General features: G+C 37.8%; 1 protein-coding gene and 1 long non-coding RNA gene across 5 annotated transcripts in view; one reads left to right on the top strand and one right to left on the bottom strand.

The window, feature by feature from the left end:
- Positions 1-8993, top strand: part of Csmd1 (CUB and Sushi multiple domains 1) — a 1620113-nt gene that overhangs the window by 368675 nt on the left and 1242445 nt on the right. The window lies entirely within an intron of this gene.
- On the bottom strand, positions 1746-5943 carry LOC116068979. The gene is made up of 3 exons (XR_004109785.1): positions 5690-5943; positions 5256-5342; positions 1746-2094 (listed from the first exon to the last, which is right to left on the bottom strand). It is a non-coding gene; the product is annotated as an uncharacterized LOC116068979 (long non-coding RNA).

The following is an 8993-nucleotide window of genomic DNA, read 5'->3' as shown; positions in this document are numbered from 1 at the left end:
TTTAATTTCAGTTTGTTTATATGGTGGATTATATTTATATTGAATCATCCCTGCATTCCTTGGATGAAATCTATTTGATCATGTTAGATGATGCTTTGGATGTGTTCCTGGATTTGATTTGCAAGTATTTTTGCATCAATGTACATGAAATGTATCAGTCAGAAATTCTCTCTCTTTGTTGTGTCTTTGTGTAGCTTAGGTGTCAGGGTGACTGTGGCTTCATAGAATGGGTTTGGCAGAGTTTCTTCTATTTCTACCATGTGTAATAGTTTGAGGAATATTGGTATTAACACATCTTTGAAAGTCTGGTAGAATTCTATACTAAAACCATATGGCTCTGGACTATTTTTGGTTGGGGTGCTTTTGATGATTGTTTTATTTTCTTCAGGGTTATAGGGCTGTTTATATAGGTTACATGATCTTGATTTAATTTTGTTAAGTGATATTTTTCAAAAACATTTGCTCATTCCATGAAAATTTCTGAATGAATGGCCAACCAGTGACTGGTCTAATTTGGGATCCATCCCATGTGTAGGCACCAAATCCTGACACTATTACAGATGCTATGTTATGCAGAGAATCCATAGCATTACTGTCCTCTGAGAGGCTCTACCAGCAGCTGACTGAGACAGATGCAGATACTAATAACCAAGCATTGGACTGGAGTCAGGGACCCCTATGGAAGAGTTAGGGGAAGGACTGAAGGAGCAGAAGGGGTTTGCAACCCCATAGGACTAACAACATGGTCAACCAACCTGTACTTGAGGGAGCTCCTAGAGACTAAGACATCAGCCAAAGAGCATGCATAGGCTGGTCTGTGGCCACTGGCACATATGTAGCAGAAGACTGCCTACTCTAACCTCAGTTGGGGAGGATGTGCCTAGTCATATAATGTCATTTGGGCTATAAATAAATAAAATAATTAGTTAATTGAAAAAGGTTTTTCTATTTTATGGAGTACAGGCTTTTGATATAAGACCTAATGATTCTTTGATTTCCTCAGGGTCTGTTGTTATATTTCCCTCTCCATTTCTGATTTTGTTTATTTGGATACTGTCTGTCTCTTGGTTAGTTTTACTAAGATTTTGTCTGTCTTCTGGATTTTCTTAAAGAACCAGCTCATGGTTTTGTTAATTCTTTCAATTGTCTTGCCTCTACCTGTTTGATTTCAACCTTGATTTTGATTATTTCTTGCCTTCTACACCTCTTTGGTGTGCCTGCTTTGGATTTTTTTGGTTGTTGTTGTTGTTTTGTTTTGATTTAATTTGATTTTCTAGAGCTTTCAGGTGTACTTTTAAATTAGTGGAATGAGAATATTGTATTTTCTTTATGGAGCCACTTAATGTTATGAACTTTCCTCTTAGCACTGCTTTCATTATGTACCATAAATTTGGGTATGTTGTGCCTTCATTGTCATTAAGTTCTAAAGCATCTTTGATTTCTTTCTTTATTTCATCCCTAATCCAGAGATCATTGAGTAGAGAGTTGTTCAGTTTCTATGAGTGTGTAGACTTTTCTGGTGTTTCTGTTGTTGAAGTCCAGCTTTAATTGATGGAGGTATGATAAGATATTTCAACTTTCTTATATCTGTTGAGGCTTGCTTTGTGGCTGACTAGTTCCTTTATAAATGTGGATGCCTGTGTTTGGGGCATAGATATATTGAGATATTATCTTGGTATATTTCTCTTTTGATGAGTATAAATTGTCCTTTTTGTCTCTTTGGATTAATTTTGGGTGAAAGCCTATTTGATTAGATATTGGGATGGCTGCTCCAGCTTGCTTACTGGGTCCCTTTGCTTGGAAACTTTTTTTTTTCTGTCAGCCTCTGTCTTTTCATTGGGTAACTAAGTTCATTGATGTTGATAGATATTAATGACCAGTGATTATTAATTCCTATTATTTTGATGTTGTGGTCTTAGTGTATGTGTATATTTGTGTGTGTTTATGTGTGTGTGTGTGTGTGTGTGTGTGTGTGCGTGTGTGTGCTTCCCTTGTTTTTGCTGGTATGAAGTTACTTCTTTCTTGTGTTTTCTTGTATGTTACTTTCTTCCAGGTTTTGGAGTTCTCCTTCTAGTATTATCTGTAAGGCCAGATCTGTGGATAGATACCATTAAAATTTAATGTAATACATTTTTGCAAAATCAGTGTTCTCATTAATATCCTTTATATTCAAAGTCAATGCCTCAAAGAGATCTATCAAACAGTCTCTTTTCACTTAAAATATCTTTCCAATAATTACTGAGAACCAAGTTATCTATGGATGGCAGTATGCTTATCCCAGAGTACCAACTAGGAGCCATGATCAAACTGTTAAAAGTTCACCTCCAAGTCCTTATTTACTCTACCTCATAACCAAGGTTGGCCTCTAAATCCCAGCCATGGAATAAGAAGAGAAAGTGCAGTCACACAGAATTAGAAACTGCAATCTCATCCCTACTCTATCCCTGTGGTCTACTGTAACCATACCTCCCCAATGAAACCAGTACTTGATTGACTACCTGCCCAGTAAAATTGTGTGTGTCCTGACTCCGGGTGAACCTTAAGATGCTACTTTGTATATTTAACATACTCTTCCCTATACGGACAAGCCACAGTTCCATAGGCACCATGAAAATAGCATAAGGCAAACAGGCTACCACCTGATCTCTGGTCTCTGAATAGCACAGATCTAGGGACACAAAGCAGTAGGGATGTACCCTTGGGTAGAAAGGGGCATCAGAGATAGCCTCAGAATGACAGGTCCTGTAGCCTGATGGCATTGGAAAAAATTAAAAAAACTGCTGTAAGTCTGAATTTCAGATGAATGGATTCATTGCTATGGGAAAGTGTTGGCTGTTACTTTCCATAGAGTTTCCTTTCCTTTGTCTCAGTCCTGTGAAGTTCCACTAACTCTTGGCTTACTATTTTTTTTTTTTTTGAATTATGGACTATGGTAAGATTGGTGATTTTACCTGGCCCAAGACAATATTTCCCACACTCCAGCCTCACAGGCAAACTGTCCTAGGATGATTCTGTTTGAGGAAGATGACTTACACATAATGATATTATACATAATGATTTTATTTACTTTCTTAAATTCTACTTGTCTTAAATTTTATTTATGTGAATGTTTTGTTTTGCCTGCATGTGTGTCCTTGTACAATGTGTGTGTCTAGGCCAGAGGAGTGTATACAATCTCTTGGAATTAGAGTTACAAATAGTTGTGGTTTGCCTTGTGGGTGCTAGAAATTTGACCTGGGTCCTCTGGAAAAGCATCAAGTGCTCTTAACCACTGACTCATCGCTCTAGCCTTTGTGAAGATATATTTTAAATGACCATGATTTTATTAAAATTTAAACATATGCAAATTTAACAGTTCTTTGAAAGTAAAAAAATAACAAGTATAAAAGGACATGGATGTCCACTTAGCTCACATTCTTATCAGCTAGGAAACACAAAGTAAAATTGTTTCATGACAAACAACATCCTGTAAAATTAATGCAAGGAAGACAAATTTGAGGTGAAACATATTTTCCAGCTAACAGAATCTCCACACTACATAGAGACATGGTGTATGTGTGTAAACCCATGTCTTCAGGATATGAGTTTCTAGTAGAAGTCACTGCAGGGCACCTGGGAGAGCAGCTGCTTTTGAAATGCCTTTGCAATTATACTAACAATTGAGAATCCATGAAGAAGTGCAGATGCTATATAGACAGGTAGATGGGAATCAAATACCTAATTGCCATGATTAAAAAAAAAAAATCTGTAGGAAAAACAGCCATTTGCATCCTTTACTAATCAAATCAGATTAAATTATACGTTTTAGAAGAAAGAGTTGTGCTGCATTTTTTTTTTGTGTGAAAGGGAAATTATCCCCTCCTCCTCTGTGTGTGTGTGTGTGTGTGTGTGTGTGTGTATATGTATGTGTGTGTATGTACATGTGTGTCTCTGTGTGTGTGTGTGTGTGTGTGTATGTGTGTGTGTGTGTGTGTGTGTGTGTGAGACATTTCTATTTTGAGCATCTGTCTCTTGCTTTCTCTGAGGGGAACTAGACTGATTTTATATCTACATGGAAGTTTGGGGAGCTGGAGTTTAACATACTAATATATACAAGCAAACACACTCTGCAAAACAAAGACCACATTGGGCACATTTTAGGTTTACAGAAGTGAAAGAAAACCTAGATGCATACATGAGCAAATATTGAAGCCTATCTTCTTCAATGGTTTCCTAAAACTACATATTCACTTAGGAACTCAGCATAAATATGGAATGGTGATTATCGGCAGGGATGAGTTTGGCCCGCCCCCAGCTGTTACAGGAGTCTTTGATTCTAGAGCTTCCGCAGTGGTAGCATCGGCGTGGGCATCAAAGCAAATATAAAATAATTCCCTATTCTGTCTTGTACTGTGTCTTTTCTTTAATGCTAGGCCAGGGTTGGCTGTAATCCACAGTGTTTCATGTAAGGAGTAGTGGATTGCTTGGGAGTGCCTGGCCTACATTCACTCCATAAATGTAATTACCCTTCTTTTGTTTCCTAGACCTAAAACAAAATTGTTTTTTAGGCTTTTATTCTGTCTGGATTGAATTCTGGTCTCACATTTCTACTTGGCTCTCCGGTCCAGTTCCCATGCAGCAAAATCCTCTAACCACTTGGGCCTCTCCAGTGTGCATCTGCTACTTGCTTGAAAATTAAATTTCTAGGAGACAACAGTTTTCACTCAAAATCTCTTTCATCTGAATCTCTTTCATGGAGCTTCCGTTCTATGTGTTTTTGTTTGCTCCTCTTGTTTTGGTTATACTTTTCCTGTTTTATTTTTCTTCTGTTTGCCACAATGGAATTCTACTATCAATTTTACAAATTTTTTCTTGAGTATAATAAACACATACTGAGCACAATAAACAAACTCTTGCTACAAATACTGTGTTAAGGAATCTTAATCCTATCATTAGCAAAGGACATTAACAGTACTTGAGAGACTATAGTTAACTCACAGATCTAAAATCAGGTTAATGCAGCCTGAGTTGAGCCAGTGTTCAGGAAAGTACTGAATAGAGAGGCCAGCAATATGGGCTGACAGCTGTACTGACTTGGATTTTGTAATGTTAGTGCAATTGTCATGCTGGGTTTTATTCTAAAAACTGTGAGTTTAAAGCAGGCATAAGATTTTTCATGGATATAAGTTTCAGACAGTTTACTGCTATAGGAATATGTAACGAGATTAGAAAAAAAGGCAAGCCTGTCTGACATGGAGGCTTTTACCAGTCTTCACCTGGAAAATGATAGCATTTTGTAGCTTCTTCCATTACTTTGTGGGTTCTTCTTTCTTCCACTCATTTTCCATCAGCTTGTCAGTCCCCTAACAGGAGAAAAGCAAAACAAAAGAATAGAGAGTAAAGAAAAGAGATCCCTGAGTCAAGTCAAGGGTTAAAAAATGGGCTGCCTTAGAAGGAGACCACTTTCTGCTGTTCGGGGTTGTTGAGTTATTGGGGCAAGTTTGGTCTTTGTTGTCATGATACCTAATTTCTTTTTCTTGTCTCTTCTGTGTGCATGACTACTTAAACCATAGCCAACACAACTGACAATAACCAACCAACAACAATCAACCACCCACCATCACCCCACACCTCTCTGGTTGATATATCCTCTAAAATTTCTCTAGAATTCCAAAAGTCAGAAACTATCTGTAGCTGACAAAAATCACACCTCCGCTAGAGCAAATCATAGTCACCCACTGTGGACCGTCTGAAGCAGCACTATATTCCACACTTGGGATTAAAATGCAAACATATCCTTATAACATTTCTGTGGATTTTTTTAAAGAAACCAAAATTCCAAAATTGTCACTATAGCTCTTTGCTAAGGTGGTAGCCTCAGGATGAACTGATCCAGCTGAAGGAACTGGGAAAAGTTCAAAGAAACAAGCTTTGGCAGTAGAGAATAAGCTGCTGAACCTAGGCTTTAGTTCTACATTCTAGAAGACTATAGAATGATCAGTGGCTCAAAGAATGTAGAATGCCCAGGTTGGAAGGTCAAGTAAGATGTCTGGCCTTAAGGTAGTCAAACTTGAAGGGCAAACACATGATGTTTTATAGTACAGGCATGATGGTTCATCTTGGTGTTTAAGTTCAAAATATTAAGGATCATAATCGTGATTATATAAAAGTCTGTTTGATTTTAAATCAACATTTCCAGTATAATATGGCCCTTCCTAACAACTTTCCTATGCTTTTCTAGTTCTGGATGGAGATTTGTTTATTTAAAAATATTGCCTTAGTTACATTTTTTTTTTCATTATCCCCTCTTAAGTAAGTTTTAAATATTACTAGTAGGTTTGCATATAATTTGTATGCGTAAAATTATAAGACCTATTTCACAAGTTAGAAGGAGAAAGTAAAAATCATGATGATGGGTATTTTGTAAAAATTACAATTATGATCATTAAAAGTAAAACTGGGTTAAGAGGTATTCAGTTTAGTAGTAAGTGGATGCCCACAGACAAGAATCCTCAGATGCCCATTTTTCAGCCTTTGCTGTTTGACTATGTCCCCTCAGCTGACACTCAATGGAAACTTCATCTTATAATTCAAATGCCAATAGAAAATGAGTCAGGGTCTTTGAAAAAAAGCCAGGACACGAAAAGGTCATAGGGAAATCCCCAAGATGATCTGATATTATAAGTAGAGGAAAAAAACACCACTGGGCAGATATTCCATGGTGAGAAGCCTAGACATGACACTGCAAGTCTCAATGTATGATGCCATGTACTTGAAAAGGCAACAGAATTGTGGAACAAAAGAATGAACCACAATGTAGGATGGACATTTATTTGCACAGTGCCTTCGCAGTGTTTCCTCAGTTGTAATGAATGTGAAACACTAATATCATGTTTTAATGACAAACAACAATGGAAGTTAGTGAGTGACTTGAATAGGATTTTTTTTTTTAATCAGTCTATCTCTCTCTGTAAACCTAACTAAATCTGTTCGTGTGAACTGTCAATTAATGTTTCCAATTGTTGCTGATAAATTGCAAAGTATCATTCTAATACCATTGAGGAAGGTTCCCTGAGGAGAAAAACATAAGAAGCACACAACATGTAACACGACAGGAGAAACATATGACTTTGCTGTTCACTTACTGAGCAAGTATGAACCCTAATGGCTTGCAAGCAGTCAGCTTATAGTTTCATTTGTTTTCCTCATGGCAATCCCCTCAGTTGTTTTCATCATTTCTAGGAAAGCTCTTTTTCCATGTCTGTTGGGTATTAAGTAATGACTTCCATTTACTTATCCCATTGTCCTGACTTAGGGCGGGGTAAGGAGATGCCATTGATGAAGGAAGGTGCAAGACACACTGGACAAAACATTGCCAACTGCTTATCTTCAATGTAATGTAGGCTGTAGTTTTTCCAGAACTATACATCAGAGAGATTTGAAGAATGGATTCCACAATCTATTCATCTATTATTGATTGTGTTCTTATTGACAATATTACATAGATAAAACAACTATTTATTGCAATTTTACCCAAACGGTTTTGCATAAAATACTAGGTTCTAGTAAGAAGTTCAGTAGCTTTACTTCTTGGAGAGTGGTGTCAATTAGAAAATCAAAAATATTTTATCAAATGAGTTTAGTAAAACCTAGTTATCTTTTAAAAAAATGCATTAAATTTTAAATTGCATTGTTAATGGCAAAGTTGGCAACCTAACACATCCCAGTGGAAGTGTGTCAGTTTATACTATTCTGTGAGGTATGTTCTGTGCAGTGATTGTGCTGAGGAAGCCAGAGCTGAATGTACTGAGGAGTGGATTCCTACTCTACTTCCTGGGTAGGAAGCTGATGAGGATACTCATGAGTCCTGACCAGACAGTCTAAGAGCATTTGTGCTGGATGTATCCCTTAATAGCTGTTCTTCCATATCCATTCAGTCACTCTGGTACAGAGGCTTGCCAGTATTGATCTTTTAAAGGCATAAAGGCTCAACTATGAGCGTAATATATTTATCCCTCATTGGAGATTCCATGCTGCTGACAATGCAGCTCTATCAGCAGGTATTAACCATTCTGATAATGGTTGTCAATCAGGTGACATGAGATTGTTTTCATGATGTCCTTGAGGTTTAAACTATGCAAAATGAGTCACAAAGATTGAAACACTCCAACATTAAGATAAATTTTAAAATGGCATCACATGTAATTGTATATCATGCGTGCAGGAGTCGCCCAATTCTATGACTGCAGACCTGAGCTGGGGCTGGCCTACTCCACTCCAGTCTTACTGGTGCTGATGGTGACATTGGAAGCCAAAAATTCTCTCCCTCCCCCTCCCCCTCCTCCTCTCCCTCTCCCTCCCCTCCCCCTCTTCCTCTCCCTCTCCCCCCCTCCCCCTCTCCTTCTCTGTCTCTCCCCCTTTTTCCTCTCCCTCTTCTTCTCCTTCTCCCTCTCCCCCTCTCTCTCCCTCTCCTTGTTCCTCTCCCTCTTCAAGGATAGGGAGAATGAACCTAAGGTGACACTGTAGGTCTATTCATGACAGTGGAGAATTTCTGATAGACTTATCTCTTTAAAGTACCATCACTTGACTCCCACACATCAAATATGAAATTTCCAAATGTGCTTGAGGGATATCGTCACAATGCCAAAGGCAGAAGCAGGGGATTAAAAGCCACACTCCCTGAGGTACCACATGTTGGAGCTACTGGTGCCATTCCTGAGTCAGATCTCAACATTTCTAAAGTGGGGGTAATATTCTATGAGCTCTGGACTGTTTGGTGGGCTTCAAATGACCTACTTGATGCTTTGTGAATATTGGGTACTTGAAGCATGCCAGTATCATGTTGTATCAGAGTCATTTAAATGCAAAATAAAGTGTTCTAGTCCTCCAGTTCCTGAAAGCTTTATTCCCCCTTAACTTTAACACCAAAAACCTTGAATTAAAATATCCCATTTTCATGTCTACCTCACCCATTAGTGGGCCTTAATATCATATATATATATATATATATATAT

Source organism: Mastomys coucha, unplaced genomic scaffold (genome assembly GCF_008632895.1).
Source record: "Mastomys coucha isolate ucsf_1 unplaced genomic scaffold, UCSF_Mcou_1 pScaffold22, whole genome shotgun sequence".
Classification (NCBI taxonomy): domain Eukaryota; kingdom Metazoa; phylum Chordata; class Mammalia; order Rodentia; family Muridae; genus Mastomys; species Mastomys coucha.
Note: the sequence above shows the minus strand (reverse complement) of the source record. Positions and strands in the feature narration are given on the sequence as shown.